The following is a 14,655-nucleotide window of genomic DNA, read 5'->3' as shown; positions in this document are numbered from 1 at the left end:
AGTGGTAGAAAAACAATCACCGAAAAACAATCTTACTAAAAAAAAAGTTTTTTTTGGCTCTGTTAAAATGTGCTATCATAAAGATTAGTATGCTTTTGTATATTCGTCGTAATTATTTATATGTAGTGATGGTCAAACTCATTTATAATCATTATTAATTATTATAATTCAAAAAGTCTAATGACATGACATGAGTTTCGGCACCACTTTAAATACGAAATTAAAATCTTCCGGGGAAACCGGAAGAGTTGGCAGCTATGTAATATTTAGGGTGGCCACAACTGGAAAAATTTTAAAAAGTGGTGGTAAGTGTTGCACGAAGCTACTGAAAATTTTGATGGTTTTAATTCCACCTGAGCATTTCAGTCAGTCGGTTTTAAAAACTAAATATTATATAGTTCAGGACTGATATATTTCGACCAAGCAAATTTTTTTAACCCTTTATGGAATAGCAAATTTTAATTAAAAATTTTATTCAGGTGTGATATTAATAACTGCAACCTTAGACAAACATTCTATGCCTGTGTGAAGTATTTATCTATGCATTATCCCCCAGGATGGGGTTTTATCATATTCATCTCTAGGAAATGATGAAAATCGGGAGCGAAGCTTCAAGAAAAGTTAGAATAAGAGTTCCGTTATCACAGCAACTACTCCGGGTAAATACAGAAATATCACCAAAATCAATCCAGTTATCACAGAAAACGTAATTACAAACTAGAATTTGTAGATTTCAGTTAATTTTACCGACATTTTAAAACGTTCAACACGGCTTGAGTGCAACGAAGTCACTTAGTTGCAGTCAACTTTTAGTCCTTTCGAGTATGATTATCCCCACAGGTAGTAAAATGAAATTTAAATTACAATTTTAGGCAGAAAAATACGATGTGTTTTGAAAAGGCTACTGTCGACAATTATTCAAGTATTACATATTAATATATATATGCTTAGTTTTTTTAAAAATAGTGGTGGTCTAAAAGATAATAAATGAAGTTTATAAATGCAAGGAATATATAGAGAGCATACATTTTCCTACCACTTTAAATATAGAAATAAAATTTTACCCAAATGAGTAAATGTTGGCAGGTATGATATTTACATACCTGCCAACTTTTAATCCTTTCGAGGATGATTTTCCCCAGTGGTAGGAAATGAAATTTTAATAACAATTTTAGGCAGAAACATGCGTTGTATTTTAAGGAAGCTTAAGCAGGCAACTATAACAGTATTACATCTTTATATATATATTTCGTCTGTTCGTGTGTATGTCACTGNTGCACTAACGATATCCTAGAGAATTAACTGTTGAGACTATCACTGGTTTTTTCACCATTAAATAAAATTCTCTATTCAAATCATAATCACAAATCTCATTTACACACTTAAATACAAAATTTAAATTCAAACTGAAAGCGTTGCAACGCACGCAGGGTACAGCTAGTATTAATATAAATGCTTAATTTTTTAAAAAAAATAGTGGTGGTCAAAAAGATTATAAATTAATTTTATAAATGCAAAGAATCTACAGAAAGCACACATTTTACTACCACTTTAAATATAAAAATAAAATTTTACGCCAAATGCGTAAAAGTTGGCAGGTATGGATTTATACACTGTCCGGAGCAAGTTGGCATCTCCGGCAGAGTTGCGGTTGTCTTAAAAGAAAGTGGCAGACTTATTAATTCTTTGTTGTTTAAAGAATAGTGGTTGCTAAACGCTTAAAAGCAATTAGTTTCACATTTCTAGTGGTTTGTTGAATTAGTGTTGCGAGACTGGCTGCACTGCATCGGAAACTGCTAAAGTGGTAGCTAAAGTTTGAAAAATATTGAGGCTTTGAGGTATTCATCCATGCTAAAAGATTATTTCATTACGTTTAGCGTGATGCGAAAACGTCAAAGCTAACTTAATAAAAATAATTGGATGTTCACTATATAAAATTTTAAGCAGTCTTGAGAAAAGTTCGTCACCACTCTTTAAATTTTTAAGGGTGTGGGTATCCGTATTTGGTGAGGTTTCCTAATAGGTACCATTAGTCTGAAGAGGTTAAATTTCTCTTAATTAAAAAGTCCGTTTTAGCAGATAAGAACAAGCAAAAAAAAAAAAAAAAATCTCTCTATCTTGCTCTACCACTTTCCTGCTTGCGGTCACCCTGCGTATATATATTGCATTAATATTACAGTAGCATACCCTCCAACTTATGAGGATTTTGAAAATACCAAAGTAGAAATTTTTAAAGCAAATGGATCTCTCATAACACTTTTATCAGAACGTAAGAATCTAACCATATGGCCTGCACTTTTATAAGTAATAGTGGACAAGTTTTACGCTAATTTTTTTTTTTTTAAAATATTAAGACATTAATTTTGCTACCGTCTGAAAAGAAGATTTCTGAAACTACGGAAATTCCGTAGCATTTGGAGGGTATGCAGTAGTCACTTTCCAGAACAATTAAAAGACCAGTAGAAAAATATCGAAAAAAAAAAATAAAATGCTTTAACTAATTATTACGGAGCTGTGGACCATATATCTGATTCTTAAATAAACAAATAAAATGAAAAAGTCGTTCAAGGGATGAAATTCCCTTTATTCACAACTTAGTACTATTTTATAGAATTTCTCTGGTCTCACATTTCAAGAATAAACTCAACAGAATTTCAATGTATATTTAATTTAATAAAAAAAAAAAAAAATATAAAAAATTTTAAACTGCAACTATTACGTAAAATAAATTCAGGAAAATATCTGATACGAAATAAATTTCGTTTTAACATTCTGAAACACATAGTTAATAAATAAAAATAGCTAATTATTGCAGAGTTGCCAACTTACTACGCTTTTTGCAAAAATGTATTGCTAGTGTAGATAAGTTCCTTTATTCCAGCTCTTTCATGGTGAGATTTTTAAAATGTTGTCAAAATTACCCGAAATTGGGAAATTTTTAATTATTATTTATCTACTACTCTGTAAATTATTTTGTAAAAAGCGTCGTTCTTAGCATCCCAGTAAATGCAGTTGCTGTGGTAAGGGTATGATGCAATGTTAAGTGGTTCGACAATAAGGGGAATCTTAAAATATGCTAATTAATTAGTGTATACGGTATTTTAGGTAATGAAATCAGACACAAAAACGTACTTTCCGTAAATAAACATTCTTTTAAAACATAAGAATAAGAAAGAGTTGCAGTAAGGAAGGCAAATGTGGTGCAAATAATTTTGTAAGGAGACGGGTTATCAACTTAGGGTTTGAGTTGTACGGGGCTGTTGCGTCATGTTAAAATACAATTCGGTGATATTTCCGTATCGTGATATGTCGCGCCAACTACAATCGCCAAGGTGCCAAATGGATTTTAAACTTGCAATTTAAAAAAAAAAAAAAAAAAAAAACTAGTAGATGTTTGCCCGGGGGTGGCTAAAAGTTATACCTTTCGAGTTAGTCCCTTTCTGTGATGTTTTTTTTTTTAGCTTCTCGCGGGCCTCTGCCCGGAAGTTTCCATGAGTTGGCGATCATACTGCCACAGATCACGATACGGAAATCTCAGCAATTTTGCTGGGAGTACCTCGACTACAGTTAATTAAAAGTTTACTTTTATTACTATTATTATTAGTTAACTTTTAGATAACTGGTTTATTTAATAAGTTTGCTTATAATAATAAAATTATAATTAAGAAATCAATAAGTTATTTTAACTTATTAAAATTATTTAGGGAAGTATAAATAATTATATTAACAAAAATAATACTCAAATAAATATTTCGAAAATCAATTAAATTGAAATATATTGCAGTATTAATTGTTAAAATTTGAACGTTTTTGAGCCGATGTTAGTTTGAACTATTGAAAAGGAACTCGAAAAAATATGAAACTATTTAAAAAGTGAGATTTTACATAAGTATAAAACACAAATTTTTTGAGAGTGTAAAAAATGTATTTTGTCGCACAAATTCCAAAACCAAATTTATTTCACTAAATTTCAAATTTAAGTAGAAAGGTAATACAAATGAATTTAATTTATCATTTGTAATAGTTTCCGAAAGTATACATAATAAACACAACAGAATCTTTTTATAGTAAAATATTTAATGAGTTTGCGTTCTATTTCTTCAATTTCTTATGTAATAATATAAAATGTAATTGTAAGTATATAATTGTATAAATAATTGCTATAAATATATAATATATTGTAAATACTTCTAATTTCAAATATAAAAGAAGCATTTATGTGCATAATTTGAATTATAATGAAATTCAATAAAAATTATAGTTATTTTAATAGTTTTTAATGAAATATCAATAAAACAATTATTTTAAAATTATATTTTTCATAATTTACCATTCAATTTGTTTAAAAAATGTTACGGCACACATTGTCATGCTTTAATATTTCTAGCATATTTTATTGTATCTGTCTAATCACTAGGGTTTGAAAATAAATAACACTTTTTCAGAATTTTTAAGATATTTATATTTGCTACTTCTTTTTCTTTTTTTTCGGTCACAAAACTAATTAGTCAGAATTTTTGTATTAATTTCAAGCGATTCATTTAAAAGAATTTGAAGTATTACTATTTAAATAAAGGTGTTAATTATCAAAATGCGTAAAAAATTTATCATTAAATATTGGCATCATTATTATGAGTTCAAAACATTTAATAAAAACTAGAAAACACTATATAATCAAATACAATTAATGTAATTAAAAAAGAAACTTTGAAACGCTTACCTTCAAATACCATGTTAATTTTTGCCCCAAATTGAACTTATGGCTTATGGTGTTCTGCTGATAATACCAATTTCCTTAGTTTAATTTCCTGAAATACTTTTCAACCTACGTAGGGAATAAAGTAGGATGTTTCGCAGAAATAAGTCATAGAGAATAAGGAGATAAATGAATTATATTATCCCTATTAGTCTTTTTTATGATTAATACATAGAAGCAATTATAGAAGATATATTGCTTCTCAAATATATAATTCGTTTTAAAAAAAAGTAACGTATCATTTTTTTATATCTAATTTTTAATGGAACTTAAGTACGATGTATCATTTATATTTCCTTAATAAGAGTGGTATGACTTTTTAAGTTGTTTGATATTTATTGGAGTTGGAAGTAGTCAAGATTTGCAATAAAAAAAAAACTCTTATCACTGCATATAAATCTTACAAATGAGTACCGCATTTTATAGTGAACACAAGGTACTGAATAATATGCGAGGTGAAATTGACTTTTGATATACTTTATTAATCCTTTTAAAAATAGTGATAATGTTTTAAACTCAATTGTTTTCTGCAATTATTTTAGTTTTTATAAATTGAAAAATAAAAATATAAATGTATATAAGCAAGTATTCTTCCTTGCATTTCTTCGTAACAATGCAGATTTGGAGGAACATATTTATTTTAAACTGATAGTGCTTGTATAAAATACTTCGTTTTGCTAACATAACTACAAATTTTTTAAAACATATTTTATTTTACATTTTATAACCTTCGTTGAATAGCCGACCCAATTTTTGGGTTTACGACTACTAATGTTCAACTCCGTAGCCTTGTAATTTTCAACCCAATCCATAAAACAAGGGAACTCCTGTAGCGAGTACTGGGAGAAATTTGCCTTCGTGTAGGACTTTTTGATGGAACTAACCCGCATTTGCGTTACATGGACATACCCTCCAACTTATGAGGATTTTGAAAATAATTCTTTCTAGTGGTAGCGAACCAAAGTAGAATTTTTTAAAGCAAATGGATCTCTCATAAAACTTTTATCAGAACTTAAAAATCTAGCCCTATGGCCTGCACTTTTATAAGTAATAGTGGACAAATTACGCTAAAATTAATTTTTTTAAAATATTAAGACATTAATTTTGCTACCGTCTGAAAAGAAGATTTCTGAAACTACGAAAATTCCGTAGCAGTTGGAGGGTATGGAGAAGAAGACCAGCATGGAGAAGAAGACCACGAGAACCTACCACGGTTAGCCTGACGGCAAGGGGACTCTAACCCAAGATCCGTCTACCACTGAGGATATTTCACATCAGCACTGTGGTCGGTGCAAACCAGATTTGAAAGGCGAACGCTCTATCCCCCGAGCCTCTTTAAAACATATTTCGTGATTTTAAATATTAAAGAAAAATCCTGCACTAGAAAGAATAAATATCTTTCGTAAAAACATTATTTAAGTTCATATTAACACGTTCACGCCGGGGTGACCCACCGGTGGGTCACGCTAGATTGTCTCATCTTGGCAGCGCACCGGAGTAAAAACTGGTAACAATAAATTTCATTTTTTAGCTTTTTCCCGGGAAAAATAAAAATCCATAACTACCAATTGTTTTTAACGGATGCAATTCTTATATTGAATTGCTTCATCGCCTTGATGAATTTTCTTACAGTGTATTGTTATTGTTGAGAATAGATTGACTACTCCCGAATATTATCTAATATTGAAATAGTTCTTCTACCAGTATTTTCACTTTTCCCGGCGTGAACGTGTTAATCTTTAGCACTCTGAATTAATATTTTTAATTTACAATTTTGAGGCTATTTCCATACTCGTCAACTCTTCCAGCTTTCCCGGAAGATTTTATTTTTATATTGAATGTGGTGGCAAAATTTATATAGAATCACATTTTATTCTTCTTTAAATAAATACGGTTTAAAATGATTTCACCGTTACATTTGAATAATTTATAATCATATATAATGATAGGGTTGCTGGTTCTCTGATAGTGGTAAGCGATGTCGAGGCTTAAGACTCATCATGAGTGATGTCATGATATAATGAATGTCATGTGTCACGGATTAGATGCGGTGATGTCACTTTAAGGAAGAGTTTTTCGAAATGATGCCATGCGAAAACGCTGCCGATAACTGATGCTGATCATGCTCTACTGACGTTCTCTTCTCCCTTGCGATGCCGGTTATGCTGAATTGATGCTGATTATCCTGAACGTTACGAGGTGAGTGATACAGATTTTGATCTCGTCAGGTTCCTGAGTCGGGAGAGACAATACTGACAACTGGCCATTTTGATGTCTGGATTTTGAGCCCGCCATTTTGTTTTTTCAAGTCATGCCGTATCATAAAACAGCTCGTGGTGGAAANGTGGTATCCACTCTTTCAGGACCACCACAATGGGTGATATACCGTTGGTCATGTTAATTTGAACGTCTAGTTTCTGCCACATTAGATGACAGCACCAAGACTCTTATTTGGATGCTAAAGTGTACTAGGAATTTAATTTTGCCGGAAATGCCAACAGCCAGTAAGGCACTCCAGGGATCTTTTACATGCCGCATAATCATACGACATAGCTGCTGAGGATTTTCTGCATCCCGAAAATCCGGTGTCTGGGCCGGGGATCGAACCCGCAGACTTGGACTCAGAAGGCCGGCGACGAACCAACTGCACCAATATTTTATAACCTTCGTTGAACAGCTGACCCAATTTTTGGGTTTACGACTACTAATAACAAGCTTAGCCCCCATAAGAGGGCATCCGGGGCACTTCGAAAGTTCGAAGTGAGCGTAACAGTTCAATTACATGAGCAAACATATTTAAAATTTTCAAATTAGAGTTTTAACAAATAGGTAGAATGTTAAATATGAAATCCAGAAAACAGTGCTACTTAGAAGTAAACTAAATGCAAACAAACATTACAAAGAAAATAAACAGTAACAATCAGAAGAGACATTGATGTCGCATCTACAGTAGGGTGCAAAGTTAATAAAAGAAAACAATTTCACATGGAAAATATTTTACGACTACTAATGTTCAACACCGTGGCTTTGTAATTTTGAACCCAATCCAGAAAACAAGGAAGCTCCTGGATCAAGTACTGGGAGAAATTTGACTTCGTGTAGGAGTTTTTGATGGAACTGACCAGCGTTTGCGTTACATGGAGAAGAAGACCACGAGAATCTCCCACGGTTAGCCTAACGGCAAGGGGACTCTAACCCATGATCCGTCTACCACTGAGGATATTTCACATCAGCACTGTGGTCGGTGCAAGCTAGGTATTGAAAGGCGAACGCTCTATCCCCTGAGCCTCTTTAAAACATATTTCTTGATTTTAAATATCAAAGGAAAATCCTGCGCTAGAAAGAATAAATATCTTTCGTAAAAACATTTAAGTTTATATTAATCTTTAGCACTCTGAATTAATATTTTTTATTTACAATTTTGTTGCTATTTCCATACTCGTCAACTCTTCCAGCTTTCCCGGAAGATTTTATTTTTATATTTAATGTGGTGGCAAAATTTATATAGAATCACATTTTATTATTTAAATAAATACGGTTTAAAATGACTTTACCGATACATTTGAATAATTTATAATCATATATATCAGGGGTTTCCAACTGGCGACCCGCGAAGTCCTTTTTTTTTTTTTTTTTTTTTTTTTTTTTTGTTTTNTTTTTTTTTTTTTTTTTTTCGTGGCCCGCGAACTAAAATATATTAGTTGTCACTTTTTTACGGACAATTTTTGTAAAAAATCTGTATGGATTTAAAATACTTTTCTCGTTAATAAAAACATAATTTCTTCGTTTCAGTGAAATTTAACATATCAACGGTGCAAAATTTTTTTATTTCTTCTGGTTTTGCATCCAAGAAAATATTTATTCAAATACAAAAATAATCGTGTATGCTGCTCTTTTTTATTTCATTTTTTTAATATTTTGTGAATATAATTCAGCATCAGGGGTGAAAGCGAGACGGAAAAGAGAAAAGGCTGGTAGTAAAACCATTTCAGTTATTGCTAGTTTTCGGGAGGAGTTTACTTATTCTTTTTTTAAACTATTCAACAATATCTATTTTATCCTGGAAAAGAAGCAGATTTTTATATATGTTAAAATCTTAAAGAAATCTTGGTAGTTACAGATATTTTATTTTTCTCGAAAAAAATGCTGTAATAAAAATGTCTTTCGTACCAGTTATTCATCTTTTCCGTCTTGCTATATAAAGGCTTTTAGCCATGTTCAGCGTGTGTGCATCAGGAAGTTTCTCTAAGAAATTCTCCTATTTAACTTTTTAAAACCACTCATTTGTAAATTTTAAATGTAAATATCTATTCTCTTGTAGTTTCAGCAGACAAACCTCAATTTTCTCACGGCAAATATATATTTCAAAGTGGTAGTTTATCAATTGTAATTCTTGGTTTAATAGATTCAATTTTATCCTCAACTATTTCTAAATAATTTGTAGGCTAATATAATTCACCACTTTAAAGTACTTAAGTCATGCTATACCCTTTAAAAAGCAAGCAAAAAAAAATAAATAATTGCAAAATTTTTTTTGCAGTTAATATCGCTTTTTTAATAATTATGGCGTGTCCGGAGCAGTTGGCATCTCTGGTTTAGTCTTGTAATACCTTTTAAAAAGCAAGCGAGCCCATACCTGCCAACTTTTACGCATTTGGCGTAAAATTTTATTTTTATATTTAAAGTGGTAGTAAATATATACTATTTTTTCTTTTATAAACTTATCTTTTAAATGATTTTGATCACCACTATTTTTAAAAAAATTAAGCATCTATATATATATATCTCTTACACGGCGATAAAAAAAAAGCCTCATTACAACTCCCCGAATGGCAACGCTAGAAAATAGACCAATGATTGCCGATAAAAATGTCACATGCCAAATATAGCTAAGATGGCTCAACATATAGCTCTTTTAAAAACGGAAACTGAAATAACCAGGGAGAGCATAAGCTAGGCAGAAGTCTTTGTCGATAGATCTCTATTTTAGTTTTTTGTCGAAAGCGTTTTTTTTCACGAATTTATGTATTACGAATTTATTTGACAATTTTTGATTTATATCACGAATTTATTTGTTTTACTAGAATTTATTTGTTTATGCAGGTTTTTCCATTGCAATTCACTTATTTAAATTTTTAATAGACTTAATTATAGCCGAAATTTTAACCTTTTTAAAGAGATATCAGTTTTAGAAATTTTATCTTAAGATTTTATACTATAGCACATTTCTAATAGATTTAACGAATTACATGTCATTTATTTGAATTCAAATTTATTTTAGGGACTCAGTATTTACTAAAAAGATGTAATTTTTTTTTTTAGAAAAAAAAGTTGTTATATGGATTTGAATGAATGTTTTGAATTCTTAGAATTTTGTGCATTTGCAATGTATCTAAGTTAGTAGCGAGCGAAGCGAGCTTGGTTTGCGGAGCAAACCATATAACATTGCGTAGCAATTTTCGGGGGTTGGCGAGCGTTAGTGAGCAGGGGGCGCAGCCCACTAGTATACATTAATATGTGTTACTATCATGGATGTCAGTTATAGATTTTTCACATGCACCGTATTTTTTTGCTTGCAATTGAAATTTGGATTCCATTTTACTACCACTGGGAAAAATCATAATGGAAGGGATCAAAAGTTGGCAGGTATGCAAGCCGGCCAGGTGGCCTGACAATGGCTGCGGGTTCGAATCCCGCTCTGGGCATGGATGTTTCTCTCTCTCTCTTTGTGCTGTCCTCTGTTGTGTGTGTGATGTGTGAATGTGGCCCACCCTATAAACGGGCTTGTGGCGTGGGTAATGTTGCTCGCCTCCGTGACTTTGGTTCTCAGGTGCCCACTGGGTAACGCTAAATGAGTAAAAATCCCGGCATCATCTTCATAGGCAAAGATTAAAATTCAGAATAGTCAAATAATTGCAAAATTTACTTTAAAGTTGTTTACCAATTTTTTTTATTTATTTAATTTATTTAGACGCGTCCGGAGCAGTTGACATCTCTGTAGATGCCGTAATTGTCTTGTATTTGGAAAATGCTTCCTAATTTAAAGTTGCTTTGCTACCACTTTGTGAAATGTTTTTTGACGACCGTATAAGTTGACTGGTATGGCTTCACCCCACGACTATGAAGACACTTTTTTGAAAAGCTTGAAAGTCGGCAGGTATGTATTTCACATTAACCCGTTTCGTCCCGAATTTATAAATTGAAATGATACAATAAGAAGTGGTTTCATGGAAAAAGTGGTATAATATATTATCGAAATTAATTGGTTTTTCTACTGTTAGAGCAACAGAGATGCAAACTGCTCCGGACAAGCCAAAATAATTAAGAAAACAGTAAATAACTACAAAGTAAATTTTGCAAATATTTGACTATTTTTGCTTGCTTTTAGAGAGGTGTAGCAAGTCCTAAATACGGAGAAGTGGGAATCATATAGTCTCACGAATTATTTAAAAATAATGGTGGATAAAAATCTACTAAATTGAATTTAATAAACCAAGAATCACTATTACTAAACTACCACTTTAAAATATATATTTGCTGTCCGGAGCAAGTTGGTATCTCTGGAGCAATCAAAAAGTCTTTGATAGATCGAAAAGTACTTGCTCCTAATAATTCTAGATCTAATCAGAAGTAACTAAATCATTGTGGTATCTGAGAATCTTTTAATTCACCCAGACAAACGAAAATACTGAAAGAAGTTTTCCACCACAATGAATGTCTTTGAAAAAAGGAACTGTCCTATATATATATGGCGCTGGGCGTTAACCGGGTTAAATTGTAAGCACACAGCGATAGCGTCCTTGCTTAATCCATTTGCAAAGCTACCAATTCTACCAGATTTTCCGGGAGATTTTAATTTTAAAATGAAAGTAGAACTTTTGATTTTTAAATTTACTACCGTTTCGAAGAATAATTTTTGCAAATATGTTGAGAGGCAAACTTGCTCCGGATTGCAGATAAATATTTTTTAGCGATATCGACAGATATGTTTTAATATATTATTTTTGGATTAGTAAATTCGATTTATGGAGTTTTTACCAACTTCTCAGTTAATAAAAGGCTTATAAAAAACGCCACTCTCTTGCAGTTATTTTGTGTTGAGCCTCTCAGGGGGAGTCGGTAGGGCATATACTAATAATGCTAACACTAATCTTGTCCGACGTACCTTTTCACAGCATCTAATAAAAGATACTAGTGGGCTGCGCCCCCTGCTCGCTAACGCTCGCCAACCCCCGAAAATTGCTACGCAATCTTATATGCTTTGCTTCGCAAACCAAACTCACTTCGCTCGCTACTAACTTAGGTACATTGCAAATGCACAAAATCCTAATAATTCAAAACAATCATTCAAATCCATATAACAACTTTTAAAAAAAAAAGAAGAAAAAAAAAAAGCATCTTTTTTGTTAAACTAAGTCATTAAAATAAATTTGAATTCAAATAAAGACTCATTGACTGAGACTCATTTTTCAATGAATAACTAATAACAATAATAAAACAAATAAATTCGTGATATAAATCAAAAATCGTCAAATAAATTCGTATATATAAATTCGTGAAAAAAAGCGCTTTCGACAAAATACTAAAATAGAGATCTATCGACAAAGACTACTCACTTCTGCCTAGCTTAATAGTATGTGATTGCCGCAGTTGAATTGTTATTTCAGTTTCCGTTTTTAAAAGCGCTATGCGTTGAGCCACCTCAGCTAGCTTTGGCATGTGACATTTTCAGCGGCAATCATTTGTCGATTTTCTAGCGTTGCCATTCGGGGAGTTGTAATGAGGCTTTTTTTGTCGCCGTGTAAGAGAAATATATATATAGATTGCATCAGTTATTATTTTTTTACATGTACACGTTTACACTGTAATAACTTTCAATACATATATTTGGCAGAAATTTTTGCAAAAAATTTATGAACTGAGAACTTTTAATTTTTTTAAATAGTTTCATCATTTTTGGGCAAAAAATTTTCGTAACTCATAAAGTACTCTTGTTAACGCTAAAGCAGTATCACAGTATACAACTGATATAATCTCAAACATTTCCAAAAAAATTCAAAGTGATATCATAAATTGTTTCTTTCGTAAAGGTACATTGAAAAAGGTCAGTTTCAGCATTATTGATATTACCTACTATTGATATATTGCATTATTATTATTGATTATATACATTATATATTGATAATATATTGATACATTATTGACTTACCCTATCGACTCCCTTTAAAAAGTTGGCAAATTTACCCGAAAATCTGCAAATTACAGTCCACAGTTCTCTACCGCTTTTATATTATATTTCGCAGGGTCCGGAGTTGTTGGTATATCACTCAGGGTATGCATTGCCTAATCACACCTGCCAACTTCTGATTTTTCGAAGATGATATTCTCCAAGTGGTAGTAAAATTAAAATTGAATCACAATTAAAGGAAAAACCATATTTTTTATTTATGTAAGAGCTTTCTTTTTCTTTCTTTCTTTAAATAAACTGGGCTCCTGGGCCGCGAAGCGGCCCCTATCCCATTCATCATTAAATTATATACAGTAAGGTAAAAAACATTGATTTGGCAAACATTGTGGTGGCCATAAAAAAAAATCAAGCCGTTTGTTTGTGAAATAATAAAACAATGAAAAAATTCAATATGACAAATTGGCGTTTTTACATAACACTAGAAATATTGATGGCAGACTTAAATTAAAAATAAAGATAAAACATGATTTGATATGTACAATAATTATTTTTGAAATATGAAAGACATATTTGATTATTATGTAAGAGCTTATAAACACACTTGAATATATGTTTAATTAATTTATTTATATTTAGTCATAGTAAAAGTAATTTTAAACTAAATTTATAAATCCAAAATATAAATTTAAAAAAATGTTTGCTACCACTTTAAATATAAAATAAAGTTTTATAATAAAGCTTTTCGATGATTAATCGACGTTGTTGTGTATCTTATACATTTCGCATGAAAAAGATTCATTTTATTAGATGAGTCTTCTTGAATAATATTGAAAAAAAAAAAAGTCGCAGCACGAGTAGGTCATAATTACGATTTGCGGGAACAAAATATAACTGTCTGTAATAATGTATTAAAAATATAAACATTTATAATAAGATTAGAGACAAAGCACGGTGTCTTCTTAAAGCTAAAATGGTAGATAACAGAAAAAATATCGATTTGGTATCATTTAATATGTACTACCACATTTTCTTCACACACGTGTTTTTCATACGAAGACCACATTTTGTGACCGGACCTTAATGAGTGGACAGGGTATTTACAGGTCACGAAAATTTTCGTGACTTATAGTCCAAATTCGGCGATTTTCGTGAATTATTGACAGAACTAGTTTTTAAGATGCAATTTCTCAAACGAATCCAAAATTGTGTAATAGGATTAAGTTTTTAAAAAGAAATTGTAATTAACAGAACCTACTATAAGAGAGATACAGTCAGTCACAAAAATCTACATACACTGATCAAAATAAAGGTTTCTCAAAAAGCAATTAAATTTCAATTTTAAAAATCATATCACTCCTTCAATTTTCTCTAAAAAATTTGTTTTCCATAATAAAAATATTCAGAAATATTAATTTCTAGGTAATTTTGTGATTTGTATAGTAATTATCAAGTCGCAAAAGTCTGCATACACCTGGTTGGCGGACGGAAAAAAATTTGCATGCAAAGTTATTTTGGAAAATTGTCTTAGTTTGAGGATACATGTTTCGTTATCTATTCTAATCTTCATTTCCCGAGATTTTTTGACATTGTAACGTCAACAAAATGAGTCAGGGAAAGGAAACATCTTTAGAACTTCGAAATATGATAGTAAGAATGAAATGTGAAAAGAAATCTTATGCAGAAATTGCAAAAATTGTAAAAAAAAGTCGGC

Source organism: Parasteatoda tepidariorum, chromosome 10, assembly GCF_043381705.1.
Source record: "Parasteatoda tepidariorum isolate YZ-2023 chromosome 10, CAS_Ptep_4.0, whole genome shotgun sequence".
In the NCBI taxonomy this organism is placed as follows: Eukaryota; Metazoa; Arthropoda; class Arachnida; order Araneae; family Theridiidae; genus Parasteatoda; species Parasteatoda tepidariorum.
Note: the sequence above shows the minus strand (reverse complement) of the source record.